This window comes from Trachypithecus francoisi, unplaced genomic scaffold (assembly GCF_009764315.1).
Source record: "Trachypithecus francoisi isolate TF-2019V2 unplaced genomic scaffold, Tfra_2.0 Lachesis_group8, whole genome shotgun sequence".
NCBI classification, from domain to species: Eukaryota; Metazoa; Chordata; class Mammalia; order Primates; family Cercopithecidae; genus Trachypithecus; species Trachypithecus francoisi.
This window is the reverse complement of record NW_022681473.1, coordinates 109029954-109057567: the sequence shown is the minus strand read 5'-3', so window position 1 is coordinate 109057567 and position 27614 is coordinate 109029954.

Genomic DNA, 27614 nt, shown 5'->3' with positions numbered 1-27614 from the left:
AAATTTAGATTAATTTAAGTCAAATGTAATTTTAAAAACTAGCCAAAAAGTCACAATTCAAGTGCTTAGTAGCCACAAGTAGCCCACAGATTCAATGCTGGACAAAGCAGATACAGAACATTGCCATCACTGAGAAAGTTCTATTGACCAACACTGATTTCAAAGCCTCTGAACTAAAGGCAGCTATGTTGCATTTTTGCACCTCATTTTCTTCATCTTAAATTGGGAAAAGCACTACAAATACTCCCTTAAAAGGACTTATGGAAATAAAACAAGACAGTGAGCTTAAAAGTGTGATGGTAACTTCCTCTTTTCTTTTCCATACAAATACATCTTCCTTCCTGCTTTCTGCAGGGCTGGAGCCTCAGGCTTTACTTAGATAGAAATGACCTCAGGCCATGACCCATGGGATATTGTTTTAATGTGGAGCATTAAAAACAAAGTGAAACAAAAATCCCCAGAGCAGTGAGCCCACCTGTCAGTTCTCATCTCCCTGGGCCTTTCAGGAGGTTTGTGACACTGATCACTTCTTCCCTTGGCTTCCAGGAGACCATGCTGACCCAGCTTTCCTCCCGCCCCTTGGTTTCTGCTTCTCATTCTGCCCTGTGGGCTCCTCTGCATCCCTCTGACCTCTTCATTTCGAAGCGCCCCCGAGCTCTCTCCTCGTCGTCTTTGTCTGTACAAACCCAGTCTCGTGGCTTTAACCACAATCTGTATATTGATTACTCCCAAATTTACGTTTCCAGTAGAAGCCTGTCACTTGAACTCTAGACTCACATTCTAGCTGCCAGCACGCATCTCCACAGGTTGTCTAACACGCATCTCACATTTGGCATACCAAGATTCAGCTCAGACACCTCCTACCCCCAAACCAGCCCAATCTCCTTCCCTACTGCAGCAAATGCCAACTCCACCTTCGTAGGTACCAAGGTAAAAACCTTGGAGTCACCAGGCGCAGTGGCTCACGCCTGTAATCCCAGCACTTTGGGAGGCCAAGGCAGGTGGATCACGAGGTGAACAGATCAAGGCCATCCTGGCCAACATGGTGAAACCCTGTCTCTACTAAAAACATAAAAATTAGCCAGGCATGGTGGCGTACGCCTGTAGTCCCAGCTACTTGGGTGGCTGAGGCAAGAGAATTGCTTGAACCCAGGAGGCGGAGGTTGCAGTGAGCCGATATTGCACCACTGCACTCCAGCCTGGCAACAGCGAGACTCTGTTTCAAAAAAAAAAAAAAAGAAAGAAAAAAAAACCTTGGAGTCACCCTTGATCTCTCTCTCACACACACACACACATCTCATATTCAGACCATCAAGAAATTCTGTTGACTTTACCTTCAAACGCTATCCAGAATTCCAACCTTTCTTACTACCTTTACTGCTGCATCCTGGACAAGCCAGCAACCTCTCTCACCTGGATTACTGCAAGAGCCTCCTAAATGGATCTCCCTTCAGCCTATTCTCAGTGCAGCAACTGGAGTGATCCCTTTAAAATCTAAGTCAGAAAACAATATGGAGGTTCCTAAAGAAATTAAAAATAGAACTACCATATGACGCAGCAATCCCTCTTCTGGGTATACACACACAGGAGATGAAATCACACCTGGTAAAGATATCCACACTCCTATGTTCACTGCAGCGTTATTCACATTAGCCAAGATATAGAAACAACCTAAGCATCCATCAGTGGATGAGTGGATAAAGAAGATGTGGTGTATGTACACAACGGCATACTACTCACTCTTAAAAAGGAGATCCTGCCATTTGCCACAACCTGAATGAATCTAGAGGAAATTATGCTAAGTGAAATAAGCCAGACACAGAAAGAGACATATTGCATGATCTCACTTAAATGAGGAATGTTAGAAAAGGAGTTCAAAGTCCTAAAGAAAGAAACAATGGTTACTATGACTGGGCATGGTAGAGGGGTAGGAATTGGAGAGATACAGGTCAAAGGACACAAAATAGCAGAGACACAGGAAGAACAAGTTTAGAGATCTAGTGTACAAAATGAGGACTAAAGTTAATAGAACTGTATTGTACAGTTACGTATTGCTTAACAACGGGATACCATCTGAGAAATGCTTTGTGTGGTGATTTAGTTATTGTGCGAACATCACAGAGTGACTGACACAAACCTAGATGGTATAACCTCCTACACCTAGGCTTTACGAAACAGCGTATTGCTCCTAGGCTACAAACCTACACAACATATGCCTCTACTGAATACTGGAGGCAACTGTAATACAGTGGTAAGTATCTGTGTATATAAACACACCAAAATATAGAAAAGGTACAGTAAAAATGCAGTAATATGGCTGGCTACGATGGCTCACATCTGTAATCTCAGCACTTTGGGAGGCCGAGGTGGACGGATTACCTGAGGTCAGGAGTTCGAGACCAGCCTGGCCAACATGGTGAAACCCTGTCTCTACTAAAAATACAAAAATTGGCCAGGCACGGTGGCTCACGCCTGTAATCCCAACACTTTGGGAGGTCAAGGTGGTCCGATCATGAGGTCAGGAGTTCGAGACCAGCCTGGCTAACATGGTGAACCCCATCTCTACTAAAAATACAAAAATTAGCCGGGTGTGGTGGTGCTCACCTGTAATCCCAGCCACTCAGGAGATTGAGGCAGGAGAACTGCTTGAACTCAGGAGGTGGAGGTTGCACTGAGCTGAGATCACACCACTGCACCCCAGCCTGGGCGACAGAGCTAGACTCTGTCTCAAAAAATAATAATAATAATAAATAAAAACGAAAAATACAAAAATTAGCTGGGTGTGGTGGCATACGCCTGTAATCCCAGCTACTCAGGAGGCTGAGGCAGGAGAATCGCTTGAACCCAGGAGGCAAAGGCAGAGGTTGCAGTGAGCCAAGATCACACCACTGCACTCCAGCCTGGGTGACAGGGAGAGACTCCATCTCAAAGAAAAAAGAAAAAAGGTAGTAATATAATCTTACAGGAACTTTGTCATATATGTGGCCCTTTGTGGATGGAAACTTTGTTATGTGGCATGTAACTATAGTAGGAGTTTTTGTTAAATAAGTAGATTTTAGCAGCTCCTGTCACACACACAAAAAACCAGCTATGTGAGATCACGGGCATGTTAACCCGCTTCACTGTAGTAACCATTTTACTCTCACTATGCATCTCATAACATCATGCTGTAAACCTCAAATATATACAATAAAGTTTATTTTTGTAAAAAATTTGAAGTCCAATCATGGCCTTACTTTGCTCAAACGTCCTACCTGGTTCCCATTTTACCCTAAAGAACCCCTGTGGTTTGACCCTCACACCCACATCTCTGACTATCTCCTACTGCTGCGGCCCTTGCTGGTACAAACTGACCACATGGACCCCTGAGCATGCGCTTAGCTGGCCAGGCCCATTCCTGCCTCTGGGTGCTGCACATTTGCACATGCTGTTCCCTCTCTCTAATATCTTCTTCCCCAAACATGTGTGCAGCTCTCCTCTCACATCCTTGAAGTCTTTACTCAAATGTCACTTTCTCAGAGAGGTTTTCCACACCCACCCTGTCTACAATGTAACACCCTTTCCCTTGGACATTCCCTATCCCTTTTACTGCTTTATTTTTCTCTTTAATACTTATCAGTCACAGATTACATAGATACACACACACACACCTGACTTACTGTTTATATTCCTCACGAAGCAGGGATTCCTATTTGTTTCAATTCACCAATTTATGTTCAATGCCTAGAACAGTACCTGGTCCGCAGCAGGAAATAAACATTTATTTGTTGAATGAACTAAAGACTGGAGGCCATGGAACTAAAAACTTGCTTTGTCATGGGGCTGTGCAGGTTACAGTCATGGCCGTGACCGCCAGCCCTCCATGCTCAAGAGCAGGCTCTCTGGAGGAGCTAATTTGATCTTTCCTTAAAGCAGACAATTTGATCCAGGCTTTGGAGGAGTAGGGCTGGGACTGTGAGCCACCAAGAGAGATCAAGGCAGGTGGGCAGTGTGCTGGCCTCGCCTTGCTACCTGGGCCAGAGGCTCACACGCCACTGTGATGGACTGAAGCAGCTTGCCCTATCACCATCCAGTGGCAACGGGAAGTATGACATGTGAGATGCAGTGTGTAGGGGGGCTGCCACAGGGGCAAACAGACACGGGCAGGAAATCATCCCCGAATAGAACCAGATAGAATTTATCCCCATTTTAACAATTATGGCAGGGAGAGTGATGAAACATTTATGAAAGACACTTACCTGGAGCTAGGCCTCACAGGGGACCAACGAAATCCAAGAGCCCACTTCTCCTAATTAATTTAATGCACCAACAATAGAGAAAAATGTTTGCACTTAGAGTGGGGGTAATTGGGCTCCTAAGATCTGTGTTACGCCTCCCTGCTGGGTGGTGCAGCCAAACAAGCCCCAGGAAAGTCAGAGGCTTGGGAGTGCAAAGTGGATGGGGGCAGAGCTTCAGGGCAGGGAGGCAGCAGGAACTGCACTGCAAGCTGGCAGCAAAGGAAACTGCAGAGTCAAGGGGAGGGGGCAGCAGGCCGCGATGGCATGATGGAGGCAAAATCGCTTTCAAAGGTGAAGGACAGAACAAAGGTGAGGCATAAGGGTATTGTGAACATTACTAAGAAAGGTAGTGGGAGGGGAAAAGTGTGCCCTGTGTATAGAACTTTAAGATATTGCATCTCATTAGTGCCTCTCATCCACTCAAGGGACAGCCATAGTTCTGTGTAATTTACCGATGAGGAGCCCAGGGCTCAGAGAGGCTAACTCACCTGCTCAAGGTCACACAGCCAGCAGTGGCTGAAGACAGAACCAAACTTCTCTGACTGCAAAGCCATTGGTTCCTCACAGGGACTCTGTGGAGCTTTCTGGAAACTCGGGATATTTCACCCTGTTATATGTAGTAATGCCCAAGGATTTATACATTGAAATTAATTTTATTATTATTTTTATTCATCCTTTATATTATATTTAGGACATTATATATTTTAAAAATCATGTACGTAGAAAGGTTATACTCTCTCTAGGTTTCATCTTGAGAGAGTAAAGTAGGCTTTTTCAAAATACTTGTAAAATGGACAGGGTTGAGTGGAGAAACACCACACCACACAAAGCCAGGGGGGACACCTCTTGGCACACTGCTCACCTGCCTTGATGTCACCTTAGCTCTGGCCAAACCACCCCACCCCACCCCCAGAGACTCGGGAAGGGGGAGATGGTAGCCTGGAGCAGGAGGAGGTAAGGAACAGTGCATCAGCAATGTGAGAAGGCGGCAGGGCAGGTGCAGGAGCTGCGACCCTCCATCGAGGCCGTTCTGGCTTCCCTTCACCACTGCCAGCCTTTCCCAGAAAGGACCAGCCCTGCCTTGACAGCCCCAACTCTCCACACCGTCCCCATATAAATCACACCCTGGGAGTATGCAGAGGCCAACATACCCGGATCATGCCTTCATAAAAGCCTCCAGAGCTCTGCAGCCCATTGCTAGCTCATTTGGTGCCTCAGAAGCTACCTTTCCTCTGGCCATCCACTGTGCTAAAGGAACACAAACTCTTTTTTTGGAGATGGAGTCTCACTCTGTCGCCCAGGCTGGAGTGCAATGGTGCGATCTCAGCTCACTGCAACCTCCTCCTTTCAGGCTCAAGCAATTCTCCTGCCTCAGCCTCCCCAGTAGCTGGGATTACAGGCGCATGACACCATATCCAGCTAATTTTTGTATTTTAGTAGAGATGGGGTTTCACCATGGTGGCCAGGCTGGTCTTGAACTCCTGACCTCAGGAGATCCTCCTGCCTTGGCCTCCCAAAGTGCTGGGATTACAGGTGTGAGCCACTGCACCCAGCCACATAAACTCTTATAGGTCAGACTTAGCAAACCCACTTCCAACACAGGAGGCATTCAGGATTTGGGGTTAGCTGATGCTGAGGACTGTCTGCCACTGTTCCCCTGAATCAGCACAGCCAACCAAAGGCTCTCTCATAGTCCCTCCTTCAAGAACACAACCTGCTGCTTAACTCATGTTGAAGCACAGGCAGGGTGGAGCAGCCTGGGGTGGGACTGGAGTGATATAGTCAGGAAGGCAGAGGAAAAGAGCTGGGAAGCGAAGGGTTTGAAGGATGTGCTGAGGCAGCAGAGGCAGATCCATTCATAAGAGGAAACATACAAACATCACAGGGTGTGGCAACGAGGACACTGGATAAGGGGCTGGCCTCCAGGGTTCCAGACGTGGGGCTGCCCCAAAATAGTCATATCTCTGTCCACAGCGCAGTTTATCTTCTGGAAAATGAGGGGGCTGGACCTGTTCTGGACTCTGACAGCCTATGAGTTAGGAAGCCAGTTGGCAAGGAGGATGCAAAGAGCAGAGCCCTGGCCCTCTAGTGGGCGCTCCCATGGGCAATGGTGAGAGGTGACAATGTCCTAGCAGCCCTCACTCTCGGTGCCTCTTCGGCCTCGGCATCCACTCTGGTGGCGCTTGAGGAGCCCTTCAGCCCACCACTGCACTGTGGGAGCCCCTCTCTGGGCTGGCCGAGGCCAGAGCCGGCTCCCTCTGCTTGCGGGGAGGTGTGGAGGGAGAAGCGCAGGCTGGAACCAGGGCTGCGCGAGGCACTCACAGTCCAATGTGAGTTCCCGCGGGCGCGGGCTGGGCAGACGGCACTCAGAGCAGCCGGCCGTGGCCACGGGCCCAGGGCAGTGAGGGGCTTAGCGCCTGGGCCAGCAGCTGCAGAGGTTGTGCCAGGTTCCCCAGCAGTGCCGGCCCGCCGGTACTGTGCTGGAGTTCTCACAGGACCTCAGCTGCCTCCCTGCAGAGCAGGGCTCCGGACCTGCAGCCTGTCATGCCCGGACCCACCCCCCAACCCCTGCGGTGGGCTCCCACGCAGCCCAAACCTCCCCAACGAGCGCCACCCCCTGCTCCGGAGCCCTCAGTCCCATCAACCTTCCGGGGGCTGAGGAGTGTGGGTGCACGGTGCGGGACTGGTGGGCAGCTCCGCCTGCAGCCCCGGTACAGGATCCACTGAGTGAGGCCAGCTGAACTCCTGAGTCTGGTGGGGACTTGGGGAACTTTTATGTCTAGCTAAGGGATCGTAAACGCATCAATCAGCACTCTGTGTCTAGCTCAGGGTTTGTAAATACACGCATCAGTACTCTGTATCTAGCTAATCTAGTGGGGGCTTGGAGAACTTTTATGTCTAGCTCTCTGTGTCCAGCTAAAGGATTGTAAACGTACCAATCAGCACTCTGTGTCTAGCTCAGGGTTTGTAAATACACCAATCGGTACTCTGCATCTAGCTAACCCAGTGGGGACTTGGAGAACTTTTCTGTCTAGCATTCTGTGTCTAGCTCAGGGATTATAAATGCACCCCTGTCAGAACAGTCTAATCAGCTCTCTGTAAAATGGACCGATCGGCAGGATGTGGGTGGGGCCAGATAAGGGAATAAAAGCAGGATGCCTGACCCAACCAGCGGCAACCCGCTCGGGTCCTCTTCCACATTGTAGAAGCTTTGTTCTTCCGCTCTTTACAATAAATCTTGCTGCAGCTCATTCTTTGGGTCCACACCACCTTTATGAGCAGTAACACTCGCCGCGAAGGTCTGCAGCTTCACTCCTGAAGCCAGCGAGACCACGAACCCTCCAGAAGGAAGGAGGACAAACAACTTCAGACGCGCTGCCTTTTAAGGGCTGTAACGCTCACCATGAAGGTCTGCAGCTTCACTCCTGACAGCGAGACCACTAACCCACCAGAAGGAAGAAGCTCCACACACATCTAAACGTCTGAAGGAACAAACTCCGGACACACCATCTTTAAGAACTGTAACACTCACCGCGAGGGTCCGCGGCTTCATTCTTGAGGTCAGTGAGACCAAGAACCCACCAATTCCGGACACAATGGTACCATGTTGAGGGAGTCGCCCTCAGTTCCCACCTCTCCCTCCTGTCCACCCCTGCAGCCGCTGCCTTGGCCAGACCCTCATCCTCTCTCACCTGGCCTGTGGCACCAGCTTCCTCCAGGTCCCCCTTTCCCAACCCCAAGCCCATTCTGGCTGCCTCTATTCTCTTCCAAAGGGAAATAAAAAGAAGCCACCAATGAACTCAGGGCTCCGAACCCCCTTCTTAACCCCAGCTCTCTCACCTTGGGCCTCCCCAAATTTAAGCTTCACAGCCTCCTCCACCACATGACCCCCCACCAACACCTCTATCTAGAACCATTTTGCTCAAAACGTAGCTCAGACTTCACCTTCCCTAGGAAGCTCTCCCTGAAAGTCTGAGGCTCTTTTCAGGTCTGATGTTCTGGACTCTTGAGCTGGGGTGGGCCCTGCCCCACCCAATCCACCAAACAGGACTCTGGCTAGCGTGAGATCTGCTGTACAGTACACATCTCTTTCCTGGTTGCCACTGGGACAGACACACTTCAGCGCATATGTGCTCACAGGCAACCCCTGCAGATTCTTCCTCTCACTCTGCACTCCCAGGGTTAATTAGCCTGCAACATCTACAGGGCTGCTTTATCCTTTAATAGTCAATTAGATATTGTTAGCTCTATTGTCATTTATAGGACAAGTGACAGAGGCACTCCTAGGGCCTCTACCCCATCTTGCAGAGGCAGGCTGCCCAGATCCCTCTGCTAGAGGAGGGAGAGCTGGGGGCCTGCTCCTGGAAGTGGAGTCCTCTTAGGAAGAGAAGGTCTCCAGGCCCCTGGGTGGAGGCATGTGAGAGCCTGGGCCCTCCTCCTACTGGTTCATCGAACAGGCCTCTGTGCGAGGGGTATAAGGTCCCCCAGGGCCACTCTGGTCTTGTCACTTCAAATGCTCCTTCCAGAGGCTACACTCAGTGAGGTCCTTGGCTGTGCTCAGTTATCTGCATGGCGGCTCCATCTGCCAACCTGCCAGCCCTCTGCAGGGCCAATCAATATCCAGTCAGGCTGCCCTGCTAATGACACTGCATCTCACCTTGGTCACAGGGGTGTCGGCCTACTGCTGCTGCAGCTCAGAACAGGATCTCAGCCTCGCTAACAAGGCAAAGGCAGCCCTGGCCAGCCCTGCCTCCCACCCATGGCGGCCATCCAGGCCTGGGAGGCAGTGGGTAGGCCAGACCCCGCAGGCTGACCTCTCTTCTTCTGCATAAATGAAAGTTCTGACAAGCATGGCCTCAAGTGTCCTTGGCGCTGAAATGCTAACATCTTGATATGGGCAGAGAAACCTTTCTGGCACTCCTCTGTGGAAACAGAGTTTGTCTTTCTCACAGAGGCCTGCGTGAAATGTGTGTCTTCGAAGCAATCCCTTGGCGAGCCACAGAAGGCCCTTCATGGTAGGACATGGCAGCCACCTGAGCCAGAGGGAGGGCCAGGGCTTGGGTGGGAGAGCCGCCCGATGCCAGGATGGGCTGGAAGAGAGCTTGGGCTCCATGGGCAGCTGAAGGCCCTCAGCCTACTCACAGCCCTGTTGGGTGGCCCTATAGCTGGCAAACTACAGCAAGAAACAGCCCAGCTCATGAGAATGAACACCCCCCCATGCTCCTGGGTCCCAAGGTTCCCACCTCCAGCAGGAAGGGAGGGCTGGGGGCATCCCTGGCTCCCCATCTTTGAGAGTATGGATTGTAAGTAGCACAGGGCTTTGAAAGGAGTGAGAGAAGGCAGCAGGACTGGCTGAGGCTGAGGCTAGGGATTCTTTTTTTAATACCTTCCTAAATGCGCTGAAGGGAAAAAGGAAATAACGAGGTTCCCACAGTGAAGCTGAGAATGACAATCTAGGAGGAAGTGGAGCCGCGTGAGCCGATGGGAAGCGTTACAGGCTGCAGTATTTTATGACCTGTGCTGCTTGCCTGTTTTCCTCTTTTTATAAAGGGAAGCAAATTAAAGGGCTTAGATATTAATCAGGCCACTGAAAGACAAAAATGAACCCAGGCACTTGCAGGTCGAGCGGGCTCCAGACAGCCTCTTCTCCCAGGCCGCCTGGAGCTCTGCTGCACCCCAGGAGGCCTAAGGCTCAGTGTTCACCTCCTGCACCCAAGGCTGGGCTGTAAACCAGGCTCCTAGAAGTAAGTGCTAGCTAGCAGGGATCTCAGGAAGCCGGCACATTTCTGGTTTCCAAATTATGTCCCACAGGGCACCCTCAGTGGCTGCAGCGAAATGTTGAGTTTGGGTTGGGGGTCGGGTGGGGAAACAGAGCTCAACCTCCAATCTCTTGACATTCTCCTCCTAGAGCAGCTCACTTTTCGCTGTTGGGATTCTGTGTGTGATTTTATTTGAACAAAAGGTTCAACCACTAAAAACTAAGTTTGGAGACCACTGATCTGTTCTGATCATCTCATTCTACAGATGAGGGCCTCCAAGGCTGAGAGGGGGAAGAGCCTGTCTTAGGTCGCAGGATATGAATGGCAAATCTAAGACTCAGACTAAGGTACCTCAACATTTAGCCCAGGGTTCTTTTCCCTACTGCACTCTTCCCCCAGTAATTTCATCTGCTCTCGTGCTTTCTGTGGCTGACAATGCCAAAGCAATTCCTCCGGCCCAGACCCCTCCCTCATGCTTCAGGCCTATGCATCCATCTGTCTATTGAACGTCTCGTCCAGATGCTGTGGGTACTTGTAGTCCACCCCAGCTCACCATCTGCCCCCTGCTGAATGCCTCCCTTGGTTGGTGACCCGCCTAGTCACCCAAGGCAGCTCCTGGATTTCTACAGGAGGGAATGAAAGGCAATTGGGCTGACAGAAAATGGTGCTGAGACAAGGTGGCGCCCTTGTCTCAGAGCTGCATCTACACGGCAAATGCACCACTCTCCTCTGCTTCTGTGCTTAACCAAGGGGCTGAAGATGCTAGCAGAAGCCCCTCCTGGCTCAGCCACTACAGCCTTCCAAGGTGGAAAATGGGAGCTACATATGCCTCTTCCTTCATGCTCGCTACCCACATCCAATCCATGGCCAAATCCTGATAAACTGGCTTCCAAAAGGACTTTTTACTTTACCTTCCTTTCTCTATCTGCTCTACAAGAGAGGTCCAGACCTCCTTACCTCTTCTATGTCACCGTTGGTGGGCAGAGATTGTCTTTCTTATCTACCTCTGTATACCCAGGACTCTCCCAGTGCCTGACACATACTAGGTATCCAAGAAATATTTATTGAAAGGACTATTTGATAGACAGATGGATGAATGGATGGACAGACTACTCCAACAGTCTCTTAACTGGTCTCTCTTTAAAGCTGTATCCTCCATCTTACTGCTGGGCTAATGGATGTAAAATGTAAATTGCCAGCCTGGCACAGTGGTCATGCCTGCAATTCCAGCACTTTGGGAGGCCACGCCAGGCAAATCACTTGAGGTCAGGAGTTCAAGACCAGCCTGGTCAACATGGCAAAACCCTGTCTCTACTAAAAATACAAAAATTAGCCAGGCGTGGTGGTGCATACCTGTAATCCCAGCTACTCGGGAGGCTGAGGCAGGAGAATCGCTTGAACCTGGAAGGCAGGGGTTGCAGTGAGACAAGACTGCACTACTGCACTCCAGCCTTGACAACAGAGAGACTCTGTCTCAAATAATAATAATAATAATAATAATAATAAAATGTAAATTGCCAAGACACCCTCTTTACCTAAAACCCCTCCTTAAGAGTTGCCTGGGCTGGGTGCAGTGGCTCACGTCTATAATCCCAGCACTTTGGGAGGCCGAGGTGGGTGGATCACCTGAGGTCAGGAGTTCAAGACCAGCCTGGCCAACATGGTGAAAACCCATCTCTACTAAAAATAAAAAAATTAGCTGGGCATGGTGGTGGGTGCCTGTAGTCCCAGCTACTCAGGAGGCTGAGGCAGGAGAATCACTTGAACCCAGGAGGCAGAGGTTGCAGTGAGCTGAGATTGTGCTACTGCCCTCTAGCCTGGGTGACAGAGCGAGACTCAGTCTCAGAAAATAAAAGAGTTGCCTGTTTCTCCAAAACAAAGTTCAAGCTTCCTACTAGAGCCCAGCAGGTCTCCGTGGTTTGGGTTCCTCTACAGTCTCGTCTCCCCGACTGTCCTCCTGGTAACGCTCCTCTGAAGCATCCTTCCCCTTTATCCGGCCAGCTTTAACTCAGCTCCAGGGACATGTCTCTCAAAAACCACTGCTGCCTCCACCGCTCCAGTTCTAGGCTCTTTGGTGCCTCACTCCCGGGCTCCCCAGTGCAAATCTCCATCCCTGCTGTGGTCACATGAATTGTATCTATCTATGCACCACCTCCCCCACTAGCCTGCTCTCTCCTTGAACACAAGCTCCATATCTTACCCATCTCTGTATCCCCAGCACTCAGCACAAAGACAATGGTTTAGGTTTTAAACAAGTAACTGTGCCCCGGTGGGGCTAATTCTGAGAAGCAGATCCTTAAAAATCTTCCTGGTGCTGAGCATGCCCTGGAGGGTTGGAGTCAGCTTTCCTTGGGCCTGCCCCAGGTCATCACAGGCTCTGGTCACCGCCCCAGAGATAGATGTCTTCCTGCCCCCAAGCAAGTGGCAAGGAAGACAGCTGTCATGCCGGGTACCACTGACACTTGGCCACTCTGCCTTGTTGGGCCCAGCAGCCATCACATCCTCCCCTGGCTGGCTGGGCACAGGGAGAGATGGAAGGGGCATCACCCATAGAGGGGCCGTGTTCAGTCCAATCCAACCACATGCACATCATAGGATGGTATCACTCAGGCACAGCAAAGGACTGGGGCAGCATCCACCAGCGGAGAAACTTCCCACACTCTAAACTGGAGAATGCTCCCCATCCAGCTTGGGAGCGGGCAACAGTACGGCAGTTCCCAAATACTCCCTTTAAGGCCACTGGCAGGGGATCAGCAGGCACATGAGCCCCACTGCATATGCGGCAGGAAATAAGCCGAGTTCAGGATAAAGGGAGAGGCATTCGGAACAAATCAAGTGAGTTTTAAAATTTCAGGCCATGCCAGAAGAAAGCCACTGGTCTCCAGGACCTGGGTTCAATGGGGATGAGGGAAACGTCCCCTCACCTAAATGCTGCTGTTACACTGCTCCCACTGCAAACTCCTCTCTATTTTCTTTAAAGAAGGCTGCATAGAGTGGAAAAAATACTTTAGGGGGTTATCTCACAGCCCGTGTCCAAATCTTAGATGTTATCATTTATTAGCTATATGCTGTTGAGAAAGTTATTTAACAATGCTGAGCCTCAGTTTCCTTAACTGCAAAGATGGAGTAATAATATACATCTCACATGATTCTGTGAGAGTTCCCTGAACTCATACATCAAAGTGTCTTGCACAAGGCTGGTCACATCGCAGGGGCTTGGTGTCTATTGGTTCCCTCCTCCTTCCACCCCGAATCTTCCCAACCTTAACTTCTGAGCTTTTAATGTCTCCCAAGCCTCCATCCCAGGCCTGAGGAGTGGGCCACAGTGAGAATAAGACCGTTCCAAGAGAAGACTAAGTTTAGGGTGTGTGAACTGGAAACAGTATATGCCAAGATAAAATGAGAAACATGCAACAGCGTCACCAGAGAGAAAGCAGCAAACACACCCCAGAACAGGGGTCCCTGACTGCCCCCCTATTCAGACCATTCTTGAAACACATTATGGAGTTTTGGCTTTCTTGTTCTGCAAAGAAGCCAAGGAGGGAGACTGAATGCAAAGAAAGGCAATAAAAATGATTAAAGGAATTAGAAGGCTTGACCTATAAAGGGAGGTTAAATGAACATAATATGTGGAACCTAGAGAACCAGGGCCTACAAGGACATGATAACTTCCCATAAATATGCGAGACAGAGCCACATAAAAGAAGGGCAAGAATTATTTCAGGCAGCTTGGGACACCATTAAAAGAAGAAATGGCCTGAAACTAAAATAAGAGAAAGTTAAATCTGGGCCTTGGGAACATTGGCTGGTGAGGAGGGTAAGGAACAAGACACCTGGCTGTTGGTGCAAAGTCATCAGAAAGCAAAGCCACAGGTCCCAGGGATGCTGTCCCCATTTGGGAGAAACCGCCCCTCTGGGACCCATCTTGGTTGCTCAGGTAGTGTTCTCACTCTGCAGGTTCAACTACTGTTACCCAGCCTCCAATTCACGAGAGGCAGGGCCCTGGCTCCAGGTGCCTGGCTGCCCATGCTCCACTTCACTCTTGGAGTAAAAAGAGATTGGCGCAGCCAGTTCTTGCTGCAGTGGGGGGTGCTCAGCTGGTGAGAGCGTGAAATCAGGAGGCCGGGGTCACAGGTTTCAACCCCGTGTGTGCTTTGCCAAGGATTGCCGTGGGAGAATGTGGCTGGACGAGTAAAAAGCTGTCACCACTGGTGCAGATGTGCCTAGAAGCGCAACCCACACGAAAGATCATTCTTGAACATCAGGCTGCAGGGCATTCTATGTGAACGTTACCCATAAACATCTTACCATGCTCTCAGGAGGGAGCATGTTTTATTCAGCACTTCAACACCAGGCACTAAAGCCACTCACACCCCAGGACAACAGGGCAGCTATGCTTCAGCATTTAGGGTCTGGAGTAATGAGGGGTGCAGGTAGAAGCTGATTCTGAGCATTTTCCTAACCTGTTTGCACAGATCTCCTATCCAACCATAAATCACTTTTACAGTCCTTCTCAAACCTCACATAAAATTTATGTTGTTTTTTGCCTGAAATTGACTTTAAAAAAAAAAAAAAAACTTTAATTACAATAAGAGACACCTGGAGCAAAACACGTGGCAAGCCCATTCGATATTCATTTACTCATTCAATCAATAAATATTTATCAAGCACTGGGAATGCACAAGGCACCAAACGAGCTGTGGTGGAGACCACGGAGATGAAAGGGTGTTCTCCTGCCTTCAAGGAGTTTGCCCTGGCGGGGGTGTGGGAGTAACTACCAACAGACAGAGACACAAGCTGCTATGAGATGAGCAGAGTGTGATTTATTTTAACAGAGGAGGAAACTATCAGGTAACGCAGAAGAGAAATTATTCATTTGAACTGGGAGGATCAGGGAAGTTTCCAGAAAGGAGGTGATAATGTGATCTGGGTCTGAGATAAAGGGTAGACTTTTCATCAGGTGAAGATGGCAGGAAAGGACATTTCAGGCACAAGGAAGACCATAAAGAAAGCCAAGGGACGAAGAAAGTGCTGGTTGTTTACAGCAATACCGAGTGGTCAAGTGAACTCTAGAACAGGGGTGCAGTGTAGGGTTGGGAGGGAATGGAGGAAGATGATGAAGGAAAGGAGGGTGGGTATGGCTGGATCATGGAAGGGATACTGCACACTAAGGAGTTGGTATTTCATAAATAAGAGAAACCCTAAGAAACTCCTGGGCTGTCAACAACGGCCAGGTCTGTGTTTTGGGAAGAAAAGCATGGGTTCAATATTTAGAATAGGGTCAAGAAATGAGGGATGGGAGGCAGGTAAGAGGCTCTTGCCAGGCAAGAGGTTATGAAGGCTTGACCAGGGTAAGGGCAGAGGCAATGGAAACTTCCAGTTTCCATAGAATTATGTCTGTGTTATCTCAATATTGCAGTAGCACTATTCCTCAACCTATTCCTTCTGCCCGGAAGGCCCTCCACACATCCATGTGGCTTACCCAAGCCCTGACTCGGCTTGGTGCTCCCAACACGGCAGGGGCCTTCTTCCATCCTAGCACCTAGGAGTGTTGTTATTGATCATCTGGTTACTTCTCAGCCTCTACCATCAGACTGTGAAGTCCTGAAGGGTAGGACTTCGGTCTTTATCTCTATTTTCCCAAGACTTGGTGCAGAAAGGTTTCTGTGATGGAAGGGAATATCCATACAACGCTGTCTGCACATACAACCTCTCTTTCTTCCATACCACATCCATAAGCAACTCCGTTCTGGCATACATATGGGCTACTCCCATGTTCAATCTCTCTCTTACATCTCACGCCCCCTCTGAGCCCCATCACTCTATTTCCAATGTAAAGCATCCTTGACTAGCCTCTCTCAACCCCATTAAAATGTGATTAATTATTTTCAGCTCTCATGCAGGACTCCATATTGGGTTATCTGAACTGAAACACAATCTGTTTGCTAATATCAAAAGGCTGCTGCTCACCCATGGGATTAACACTCTGACAAAATCATTAGAAACCCGATGGACTATCGAGGCCTCCTGGGCTTGCTGAACACTCATTCCTCATCCCAGTGAATGCCTTCTTCCTGGGTCGGCAGTTACACTCCCACCCATTTCCCCGCCTTCTTCATGGTGGGACAGCCTGGACACTCAAGGAAATGCCTTAAATAGTGTTTACTCCTAGTTGGCTGGGCCAGCTACCTAGACACCCAGCTAAGAACTGCTCTTGTAATCCTGTGGCTTTTATGTGTTAATAGTAAGCATCTGGCTTCCTCTTCGGGGTACGGTGGGATAGTTTGTGGCCGATCAATGCTTCCACTAAGAACTAGAAATGCTAGAAGAAATACAACAATCATCTGTTTCAAGGCACCACTGACCTGCTGGAGCAAGAAGGATGGGAGAGGATACAGTTACCGAGGGGGGAAAGTGTGAAGAGGTGAGCTGATATTCTGTAATCACTTCCTGGAGGGTATGTCATTTCTAGGCCCAGGATGAGAGGCCGAGAACCCAGGGTTTGCAGGAAGCAAAGACTGCTGCTCGGGGACAAAGAAGCCAGCATAGCTCTGGCAGCCTGAGGACTAGAGAGAGAAAATTAAGGACTTGAGGGTCCTCAAATATAGGGTCCCAGTTTTCTCCTTAAGTCATTTACAGAATTCTGAAGCTGAATGGAGGAGAAAGCCAAACAATCTCAGCCGAAAGCCTCTATAAAGCAGAGAGTGTTTTCTGGCCATTCTGAGGCACTGAAGAGCAAGACTAGAATTGAGGACCCGCTGGGGAGGGGACCCAGTAAACACAGGAGGCTCTCAACTAATGGTGGCTCTGCTCTGGGAAAGGAGTGAGCCCGAGGTAAACTAAATCTGACCAAAACGCAACCCGGCAGGGACTCAGTTCAGGCTTTAATTGGAATAAGATCATTGGTTTTACTCTGTCTAGCAATGAGTAAAACGCCTCTTGAGAAGATCACAGCATGTACAGCCCATACAATGTTCGGCATTCAATAAAAAAGTTATTAGGCAGATCCAGCTATAGGATCGTATGACCAAAATCCAAGAGGGATAAAACAACAACAACAGACAACAGACATAGATTCACAGGTGATCTGAACAGACGAGTTAACAGAAAAGGACTTTAAATGTGATAAATGTATTCCAACAAATGGAAAGCAAATATAAAAAATAGATGAAAATAAAGAATCTCACCAGAAATTGAAAACAACAAAAAATAACCACTTGGAAATTCTACAAGTGAATAAGAAACATCTTAAAGAACTGGAGGTTCATGAGAGCAGTATGGTAAAGTGGAAAAAGCACCAGAACCCAAGAGTGAAAAGACCAAGGCATGGTCCCTGACTCTGCCTACATCCAGCTAAAAGAGCCTGGAGAAGCCGCTTCACTCCTGAGCCTCGGTTTCCATATCTGTCAAATGGGATAATGTCATCTACTCTATTTACATAAGCGTCAAGCAGACAAAATTAAATAACATATACAAGAGCTCTTTATAAATGACTAATCATACACATGTAAGGTATCATTATCATAATAGTCTAGCATGCATTCAAAACGGTGCTTCTGCTCCATCACCAGAAGTAGTTTATGTCAATGTCAGGTGATTAGTCTGCCCTTGACTAATTGTTATAAAGGATTTTAACCAGAGAAAGCTAAGAGGGAAATAATAGCGCAACAGCCAACTCACTGTTACTTATGTTGGAGTTAATGCACTTTGTGAATTATCCCTGGAAAACTGAAAACCCTAAACTAGCTTTTCCCGCTGCTCTGCCTATGCTTGGGTCACCACCTTCGGTTTCCCAGGTGGTGTATGCTCATGGAACACAAGCTCATATTAATGTACGCTGATAAAACATAATCAGCAAGGAAAATCTGAAGCAGAAATACCAAAATGCTTTCCAAAGCCAACGGCAATAACGTTGAGACAGCCTGTTATTTGGATTCTCCACATCACTGCTCTCCTCTGTTAGCATATTTAATGGAGAGTAACGTGCAAGCCTTCACATATCGACGTGATGCAGCCCATCCACTACCAGCAGGACTTGTGAGCTTCCCTGGTATGGTACACAGGCACTGTGTGAGGCCCTCTGGGGAATAAAACTATTATAAGGCCATGAGCCTGGCCTAAAAGGAAGTTTCAGTTTTTAGGAAAGATACCATATGCTTAAATGATTACAATACAAGGTAGTCAGTGATTTAGGTACCATAAGATGCACAGTTAAAGAAGTACAGGTATTTGTGTGAAAGCTGATTTGGAATTGGGTTGATAATAGATTTCACGGCTGAGGCAGCAACAGAGTTTGGCCTTGAAAGACAGATAAATGGATATTCTAAGCAGAGGGCTGAGTATGAGCAAAGTCACACTTTAAAAATGTAGGGGCCGGGTGCGGTGGCTCACGCCTGTAATCCCAGCACTTTGGGAGGCCGAGACGGGTGGATCACGAGGTCAGGAGATCGAGACCATCCTGCCTAACATGGTGAAACCCCGTCTTTACTAAAAAATACAAAAAATTAGCCGGGCGCGGTGGTGGGCGCCTGTAGTCCCAGCTCCACGGGAGGCTGAGCCAGGAGAATGGCGTGAACCCCGGGGTTGGAGCTTGCAGTGAGTGGAGATTGCGCCAGTGCACTCCAGCCTGGGCGACAGAGCGAGACTCCATCTCAAAAAAAATAAATAAAAAATAAAAAGGTAGGAAGGTACGAAAAATTGGGTTCAGATTGATGGATGTATCATACTTTTTTTTTTAAAGAAACTAACATTTATCATGCGCTTACTATGTGCCATGTAGTTTACATACATTATCCCATTTGGTGTCCAAAATAATCCCTTGAAGCAGATGTAATTAATCCCACTTTAAAGGTAAACTGAGACTCAAAAGTAAATCAATTTACCCAACATGGCTCAGCTGAAAACTACAGCCTGAGTAGATCGACACATGTTGAATTCTGCGCACAGCTGGAGTTGGAGAGAGGTAGGGTTGCAGACGATTTGAAAGTTGTTTACTTCCATGGAGGGCACAAGATTACCCGGAAAGAGTGAGGGAAGCACAAAGGGCTTAGGGAAGAAGAATCATCAGCAAAAGAGACAAGAAAGGAGTTGTTAGCAATAAGAGAAGGGCTGAGAAAGATGACCATCGCCTAATGGAAACCAAGATCAAGAGAGAGCTTCAAAAAGAGGAGGTGGTCAGAACTGCAACCGCTGCAAAAGTGAAGGTGGATGAGATGAGGAAGACCAAGAAAATGCCATTTGGTTGGTGGTCTTCAAAAAAATGAATTCGATAGAGAGAAGAATGCCTAGATCCAGGTGTGTGCATGGAGAGAAAGCTGGCCTGCCCCAGGGACATGGGGCACAGCAACAGAACAGCCTAAAGCAGAGCTTTGAAAACTTGTCTGACGGCAGGCATCATCTGGGGGTACTTATTAAAAATGTTAACTTGCAAGTCCCATCCTAGTCCCACCAATCAGAATATCTGGTAGGCGAGGGGTGCAGGTGACCCGGGAGGTATCCCAGAAGAGCCCTACATGACAAGGGTTAGACCCATGTTTCTCAAACTTTAATGAACATGAGAATCACCTGGGGATTTGCTGAAAATGCAGACACTGATTTAGTACCTCTGGGACAGGACTGGAGATTTTGGATTTTCACACTCTCCTAGGTGATGTCAGTGCTGCTGGTCTGAGGGCCATATTTTTAATGACAATGAACTAGACTAAAGCTTACTTGTCCTCCAGAGAGGGAGGTGTCAACACCTGGTTCTTCTTGGCACCTTTCCTTTCCAGTACCTGAAGACTAAGCTCCAAGCTCCTTTCCACACCCACCAACAGATGGCAGCAGATCTAAATGTCATCTTCCACAGAAGTACTGACTCAGAGGTTCCCTTCCATCCCATCTGACTTCCTTCACACCTTAAAAAGCACTTTATTCACTCCTCTAAGATAAATCACCGTGTCAGGTGAGCATAGAAAAGCTTTCCTTGACTGCTTCGGTAAAGAAAGGGTGAATTCTCCTGCACCTAAGCTCTTTACCATATATTTAGAGTCTGCATCATTCATTGGACACTTAAATATGTTTTGCCTTGCTTAAGTAACTAAATGGTCTTGCACTGTCATTCAATTTTTCATGTGTGTTGGTATTGTCTCCACAAACTCTTAGAGGTTAGGGATCAAATAATGTCCATTTTTTTCTTAATCTTGACTTACAATGGCTTGGCCATACTATGAATAAGTGAATGGGCCATCCGACCATCTATTAAATCAAATTCATATTCCATTTGTTTCACTTCGGTTTCTTTCCTTTTTTATTTTTCAGAGACTGGCTCTTGCTCTGTCACCCAGATGGGAGTGCAGTAGTGAGATCTCAGCTCACTGCAGCCTCTACCTCCCAGGCTCAAGTGATCCTCCTGCCTCAGCCTCCCAAATAGCTGGAACTACAAGCATGCACCACTATGCCCAACTAATTTTATTTTATTTTTTTGTAGAGCCAGGGTCTCCCTATGTTGCCCAGGCTGCTCTTGAACTCCTGGCCTCAAGCAATCCTCCTGCCTCAGACTCCCAAAGTGTTGAGATTACAGGTGTGAGCCATCACACCCAGCCTCATTTTGCTTTCTTCCCAGAAAAACAAAAACAAAAAAAGGCTTGCCGGAAAGTGTTAGTGGTCTGGACAATTCTGTACTTATTTGCAAGTCTGTGTTCAGAATCTTCCAACGCATTGCTAGGGATAACGTTTTCTAGCCTGGTAAATGGGTGCTCCAGTGCTTATGTTGACTTTATCTAAAAACCTGCTGGTCTCTCAAGACCCTTCTTTACTTTTCTATGGCTAGCCTCATCATTGACCAATACGCCCCCCAGACACAAAATTCACAGCTTTCTACTCTTTACTGCCAGTTAAAATATTTTGGCTGGTTGAGTCTGGTCTATACATTAGTCCTGCAGTTCATTATGCATTCACTAGACTATGTCTGTTTTGCAAATATTTCTTTTTTTGAGCAAACACCTAGGTTGCTCAGGGCTGGGCTCTCCATCCTACTTTCCACACCTTCTCTCCCTAGGACACGGCCTGGTCCCATGGCTCTGAATACTACTTATGTGCCAATGATTCTCCATTTATGTCGCCATCTGGGACCTCTTCTTCTAATATCTTATGTCCATCTGACTCCCTGATATCTATACTTGGATGTTTTACAATCATTTCTCATTTAACATTTGCCACATAGAATTCTGGATCTCCCCACCCCTACCCTAAGGTTTCTCCTGCCTTTTTTCCCTTCTTAATAAATGATACTGGCCGGGCGCGGTGGCTCAAGCCTGTAATCCGAGCACTTTGGGAGGCCGAGACGGGCGGATCACGAGGTCAGGAGATCGAGACCATCCTGGCTAACACAGTGAAACCCTGTCTCTACTAAAAAAAAAAAATACAAAAAACTAGCCAGGCGAGGTGGCGGGCGCCTGTAGTCCCAGCTACTCGGGAGGCTGAGGCAGGAGAATGGCGTAAGCCCGGGAGGCGGAGCTTGCAGTGAGCTGAGATCCGGCCACTGTGCTCCATCCTGGGCGACAGAGCGAGACTCCGTCTCCAAAAAAAGAATTAAAAAATTAAAAAAATAAATAAATAAATAAATAAATGATACTTTGGCTACCTACTTGGTCATTCTTGAGCTTTTCTCCATCATTCACATCCAGCTACTACCAAGACCAGTCAATTCAACTTCAAAAAGATCTGTTTACTTCTCACCATCTCCATTGTCACCCCCCAAGCCAACATCATCTCTGGCCTGGATTATTAAATAGTACCTAAAGCCATTTTTAGCTTTACACTCATTCATCTATTTGTTCATGCAACAATTTACAGAGTGTCCACTCTGTTAGTCAATGCTCTTAAACCAGTGCAGTAAGCCCAGGAAAGACCAGTGAGTAAGTCTGCTACAATGAAGGTATCTCTGAGGCATGATGACACACAAGGAGAGTACGAGCAACAAGAGAGAGGGGGAGCAGTGTCTGGGAGCATGTCACGGAGAACCCGACACTTAACCCGGGTTTTAGGGAATGAGTAAGTATTCACCAGGCAGACACTTGGAACAAAAGCCTTCTGAGTGTAGTGACAGAGGTGGAAAAGTGTGTCACGTTCAGGGATCATCAAGCAGAGAAAAGTTCAGAAGGTCCATGGAGAGGTGGCTGCTGAGGTAGGGAGAGGCTTGGACCTATAGGAAATGTGGTCATGGGGAAGGGTTTAAGCAGGGAAGAGGCCACATATCTATCCAACCCACTTTCCATGTATAAGATGGAAACTGTGTCGGGCACTGGGAATATGGTTCAAAGAAGGTTCATCTGCATAAATGGCATTTTACCTGTGGGATAAATAGGAGCTGGTCAGATGGGGGAAAAAATGGGGGCAAATAGTGGTCTAGCCGAGACAAGAGCATGCACGGATATGGCCCTAAATCAGGAAGGCTCTTGACGCATTCAAGAAACTGACACCAGGCCAGTGTGGGCAGCACTTGGTGAGACAAAAAAAACATCAAGAGTTGCAAATGGGGAAAGTCAAGGCCAGACCATGGTACAGGCCAAATAAACAAGTGTGTCTCCTCTTCGAACGACTCTCCTGGGGGCCCAGGCCCACTTCCTGCTCAAGTAAAGCCTCACGGTGCCTCTGGCTGCCGTCATCTTGCCTTCTGCCAGCAGCAGGGAATTCCTCCCCCCGCCTGTCTGCCTGTCCATCGGCCGCCAAGGTGACACCACCAAATGCATTTCTTCCCAGCCTGTGCGCTGAGAGACACCAGGATTTGCATTTCAATTTGACTTGGTTCCAAGGATTCCAGCCCAAGCTTGGAAATCACTGCCCCTGTCACTGTCTCACCAGCTCAGTTTTCCTTCTTTCCTCCCTCCACCTCCAGGGAGGGCTGTTTTTTCCTTGACATCTCACTCCTCGATGCTGAGAAAAGTCATCCTTAACAGCAGTTTTATTGCCTGGTGATATTAACACAATGAAGGAAATCATCACTAATTTTTATGAATTATCTCATCATCTGCAGCTAATTAACAGCTGCTGAAAGAGCAGGCATTATGCTTCCCCTTGGAGAGCCTTTACCCCGAGCACTTCTGAAATGGCCCTGCCCCTGCTGTCAAGGGGGACCCGCAGCTACAGACAGCGCCTCCTCTCCGACAGGGTTCTGTCCATCTCTGTCCCCTCCAGCCCAGTTCTGCCCCTTCCTGCCTGTTCCCAGCCTGGGGTACTCAGTGGTTGCTGGGCCACCTGTGACAGGGATAATTTAGGTTAGCTGGAAACTTTATTAAAATCCAAACTAAGTGGGCCGCCGCTGCTCTCTGTTCTTATTATGCTTCCTCTCCAAAATCAGGCCTTGGCCTCTGCACCTCACCAAATGCATCTATAAAACGGAGTGAACAGGCAGCCAGCAGCGAAGTGGCACTTAACCAGGGGATAATCTAGACCAGGGTGGAGAGTAAATACTTAGTGGGGCAAAAGGATGAGAGGGAGAGAAAACAGCAGAGGAGGAGGACAGGAAGGAGGCTGAAGGCGCAGCACCTGTTTCAGCCTTGAGAGAGAGGCACAGCACAGAAACATGGAATCCCAGGCTGGGCAGGACCTCGGAGGCCAGAGTAGGAGAAAACTGAGGCTTGGAGAGCTGTGAGCCCTGCAAATTCCAGTCTCAGAGCCCAGGACTCACCCTCCTCCTGTGCTTCCCTCCTGCACCCTGAGCTTTCCTGCTCAACAATCTTCCCTGGCCCCTCCCGCAAGGCCCTCTCTAGTCTTCCTCCCCATCCCTTTCTTTTTGACCATCCTGTCTTTGGGTCTCCTGACATCTGGCTAAAGCCCAGGCAGCCACTGGCTGTGTCTTAGAGATGAAAGGAAGGGCACTGAGAAATGGGGTAAAAAGGTGAAAAGGCCTGAGGCCAGCCCACCCTGTTTGTGGGGTGGTCTTCCTTGGGTGGAGTCGGGTATCAGGGCCAGGCAGTGCAGGGGGCCCCTGTGATGCTGGGCCAAGCACACACAGTCCTCCTAAAGGTCAGTGGCTGCTTGTGATATATTTTGCTGCAACTGAAAAGGCCAGAGACTCAACGTTGATATTACAGGGAGGAGAGGGTCCTTGGAGAGAGTCCCTGAAATCCTCCTTTGGTGCTGGCCAAGGTCTCTTTCTCCTCTCTTCCAAACTCGAAGACAAACATCCAGCTCCTTTCGCCTCCATCCAACATGTTCCAGGTGCTTTGCTGTCCTATTTCAGGTTGCGTAACTTAGCGCATGTAGTCCCTGTTTCCTGCCCTGATGTCCCCATTTTCAAAGCCAGTGAGTATGTGGCACCAATTGAAACAAACACCTTTTCCACAGCTGCCCAGGATAAGAATGAGTCATTCCTACATTCACTTGACTAATGTTTACTGAACACCTACTATGAGCAAGGCCGAGGGAGTCATAGGTAATGAGACATAGTCTTTGCCTTGAGAGACTGATGCTGAAACTCATGTCACCATGCCATGTGGGGTGAGGCTGAGGTGCCATCACCCATGCGGTGGCACTGAAGCCCCAGAGAGGGAGAGATTCACTCTGAGAGGAGATGGAAAGGGCCATCAGGCCAGGCACAGTGGCTCACACCTGTAATTGCAGCACTTAGGGAGGCCAGGGCAGGTTGATCACCTGAGTTGATCACCTGAGGTCAGGAGCTTGAGACCAGCCTGACCAACACAGCAAAACCCCATCTCTACTAAAAATACAAAAATTAGCAAGGCATGCTGGAGTGCACCCGTAGTCAGTCCCAGCTGCTTGGGAGGCTGAGGCAAGAGAATGACTTGAGCCTGGGAGGTGGCAGTTGCAGTGAGCTAAGATCATGCCACTGCACTCCAGTCTGGGTGACGAGTGAGACTCCATCTCAAGAAAAAGAAAAGAAAATAAAAGAAAAGGGTCATCAGAGAAGGGCCTTCAGAGGACGAGGTCATATATAAGCAAGGCCTTGAATGGTGAATAAAATTCTGCTGGGCAGGCAAGGTGAGAAGAAGAGTATTCCAGGCAGTGGAGGCAGCAAAGGCCCAGCGATGTGAGAGGCAAGGATGTTCTAGGGACTCCAGCGTCTGCAGCACAGAATTCATGGGCGTTGAGTGTTTATGGTAGGGACAGGGATGGGGAGTGATGTTGAAAGATGAAGCCACTTGGATCATCTGCAGCCTGTCTGTGAAGGCTTCCCATGCCCTGAAAAGGAGTTTGAGCTTCCTCCTGCAAAGAGAGAACTGAGAAAGAGTGAGGATGGGAGGCATGAGAGAGCTCAGGGGTTAGTGTGTCTGAGATGGGCAAGGGAGGTTCAGTTAGACAAGTCCTCCCTGCCAGGAGGGTCCCTGCTTTCCTCATGTGTCCAGAGGGTGGAGACACTACAGGTTCCCATCTTGGTACCTCTGGGCCTGGCACTGCCCAGCCTCTCCCTGCACCATCACAACTCTAGGCAGACACCCTGCCTGCCACACAATTCAGGCTTAGGCAGGGAGGCCCCATTCCATGACCTGTGCCACCCCGAGTGGCCGGCCCCAGGCCTGTATTAGATGGCTCTGCATGGGCCATGCTCCAGGGACCACTGGCAGCTCCTTCCGCGTGAGCTGCAAGGCACTGGGGAAAAGAAGAGAGAAGCCAAGAGCTGCATTCTCCAAACTCTTTCCTGGGCTCCGGGGGTACTAGGTTTTCCATTCTTTTCTTGGGTTGTTTACTCAAAAAGTTAAACTTAACCAAAAAAGAAGGGCACTGACGTTAACAGAGGGCAGGGCAGTATAATGGACATGTGGTCTCTCCAGAGGCAGACAGGGCTTGGATTTGAACACCAGCTAAGTTATGAATTTCTCTAAGCCTCTGGTTTTTTGTCTGTGAAATGGAGGTGGTGGTAGGATTAATCATTTTGAAGAGCATTTACCATACTGCCTGGCACATAATAAATACTGAATAAATGCTGCTGTTATTATAAAGCTAGATATTTCTAGCTCCAGAAATCCCAACTCTTATTTCAAACTCTTCTTTCCCTTTAGAGTGTTCTCTACACTCCCACCCCTACTCCCTCTATTTTAAGGATTGGCTCTTTAAAAAAAAAAAAAAAAAAACGGGCTGGGCGCAGTGGCTCATACCTGTAATCCTAGCACTTTGGGAGGCCAAGGTATGTGGATCATGAGGTTGGGAGTTCAAGACCAGCCTCGCCAACATGGCGAAACCCCATCTCTCTAAAAATACAAAAATTAGAAGGGTGTAGTGGCACACACCTGTAATCCCAGCTACATGGGAGGCTGGGGCAGGAGAATCGCTTGAACCCAGGAGATGGAGGTTGTAGTAAGCCAAGATCGTGCCACTTTACTCCAGCCTGGACGACAGAGCAAGACTCTGTCTCGAAAACAAAACCAAACAAACAAAAAAAACACCCTTCTAGTGAAGCCCCTCGCCTGGTCTATAGGACCACCGGCCAAGCCAGTCCTCTATTCTGGCCCCTTCCCTTGGTGCTTCCCTGAAAAAAATGTACCTGGTACACTTAGCTGGCTGAATAAATAGCAATAATAATATATGTTCAGCTATTAGCCGCATAAGTAATCAAAGATCACTGCCATATGATTCCTGGTTAAACATCATTTAGAATCTAATAAATAAGTGACTATAAATAAAGCCAGCATGCAGACTTTGCCCTTCTGAGCACCACAGCCTCTGCTCTCAATTTTAACCTAATGGTGCCTTTAGCACTAACCCTGAGGTTCCATTTTAAGTTAATTTCTCTCTCTCAAGTGTCTGAAAAGGAAATAAGCAGAGGTGGGGACAAGAAGGGGGGCGAGGTGTGGGGTCTGCCCTAAAGAAACTGAGGTTGTCCCGTGGGTCTCAGGCAGACCTCAATCACGCCTACCTTCTCTTGCACCTCCAGAGCCACAGGCACTGGCCAGAGACCTTGGGGTCTCTGCAGAGGGGAGCACAGCAGGGAGGAGTCTAGTGTAATGGATAGAGCATGGGGTTGGTGCTCCAGGAAGTCTGGCTCAAATCCAGCATCTTCCATGTTCTGCATGGATGACCTTGGTCCCTCCACACCTCAGTTTCCACACCCAAATAGCAGACATTATCAAACCGACCTCTGGAAGTTGTTATAAAAATTAATCATACAACTTATGGAAGTGATGGGCACAGCAGATGCTCAATAAACATGGATGTCATCCCCTCTCCTGTGATGTACAGCCCCTTAAAGGGATGGTCCACTGCCCTCTCACTCACTCTGCTCTAGGCAGCAACAAAAGAAATACCAAACAGGGAAAAGGAAGTGCAAAATGGCAATATCCCCACGGTCCCCGGACCACCACAGTCACCACTGCCTAACCCCAGAGCTGGTGTCTCAGCACTTAATACTTCCTTATTTCGTATTGCCCTCTAGTTCCTTCATGTCTGAGAGTCTGGCCTTTCCACATTTAGAATATGTACCAACAAAATATCCTATTTCTTTGTATTTTCCATAGAGCTGAGCCCTAAACAGGGCATTGTCAGTATTAAGTACCAGGGGACAGAGGAACAGGCAGGACCAGTTTCAGATCCTAGGCGTCCTCATTCTTCACACACAGCAGTACTCTCCTACATCACATTG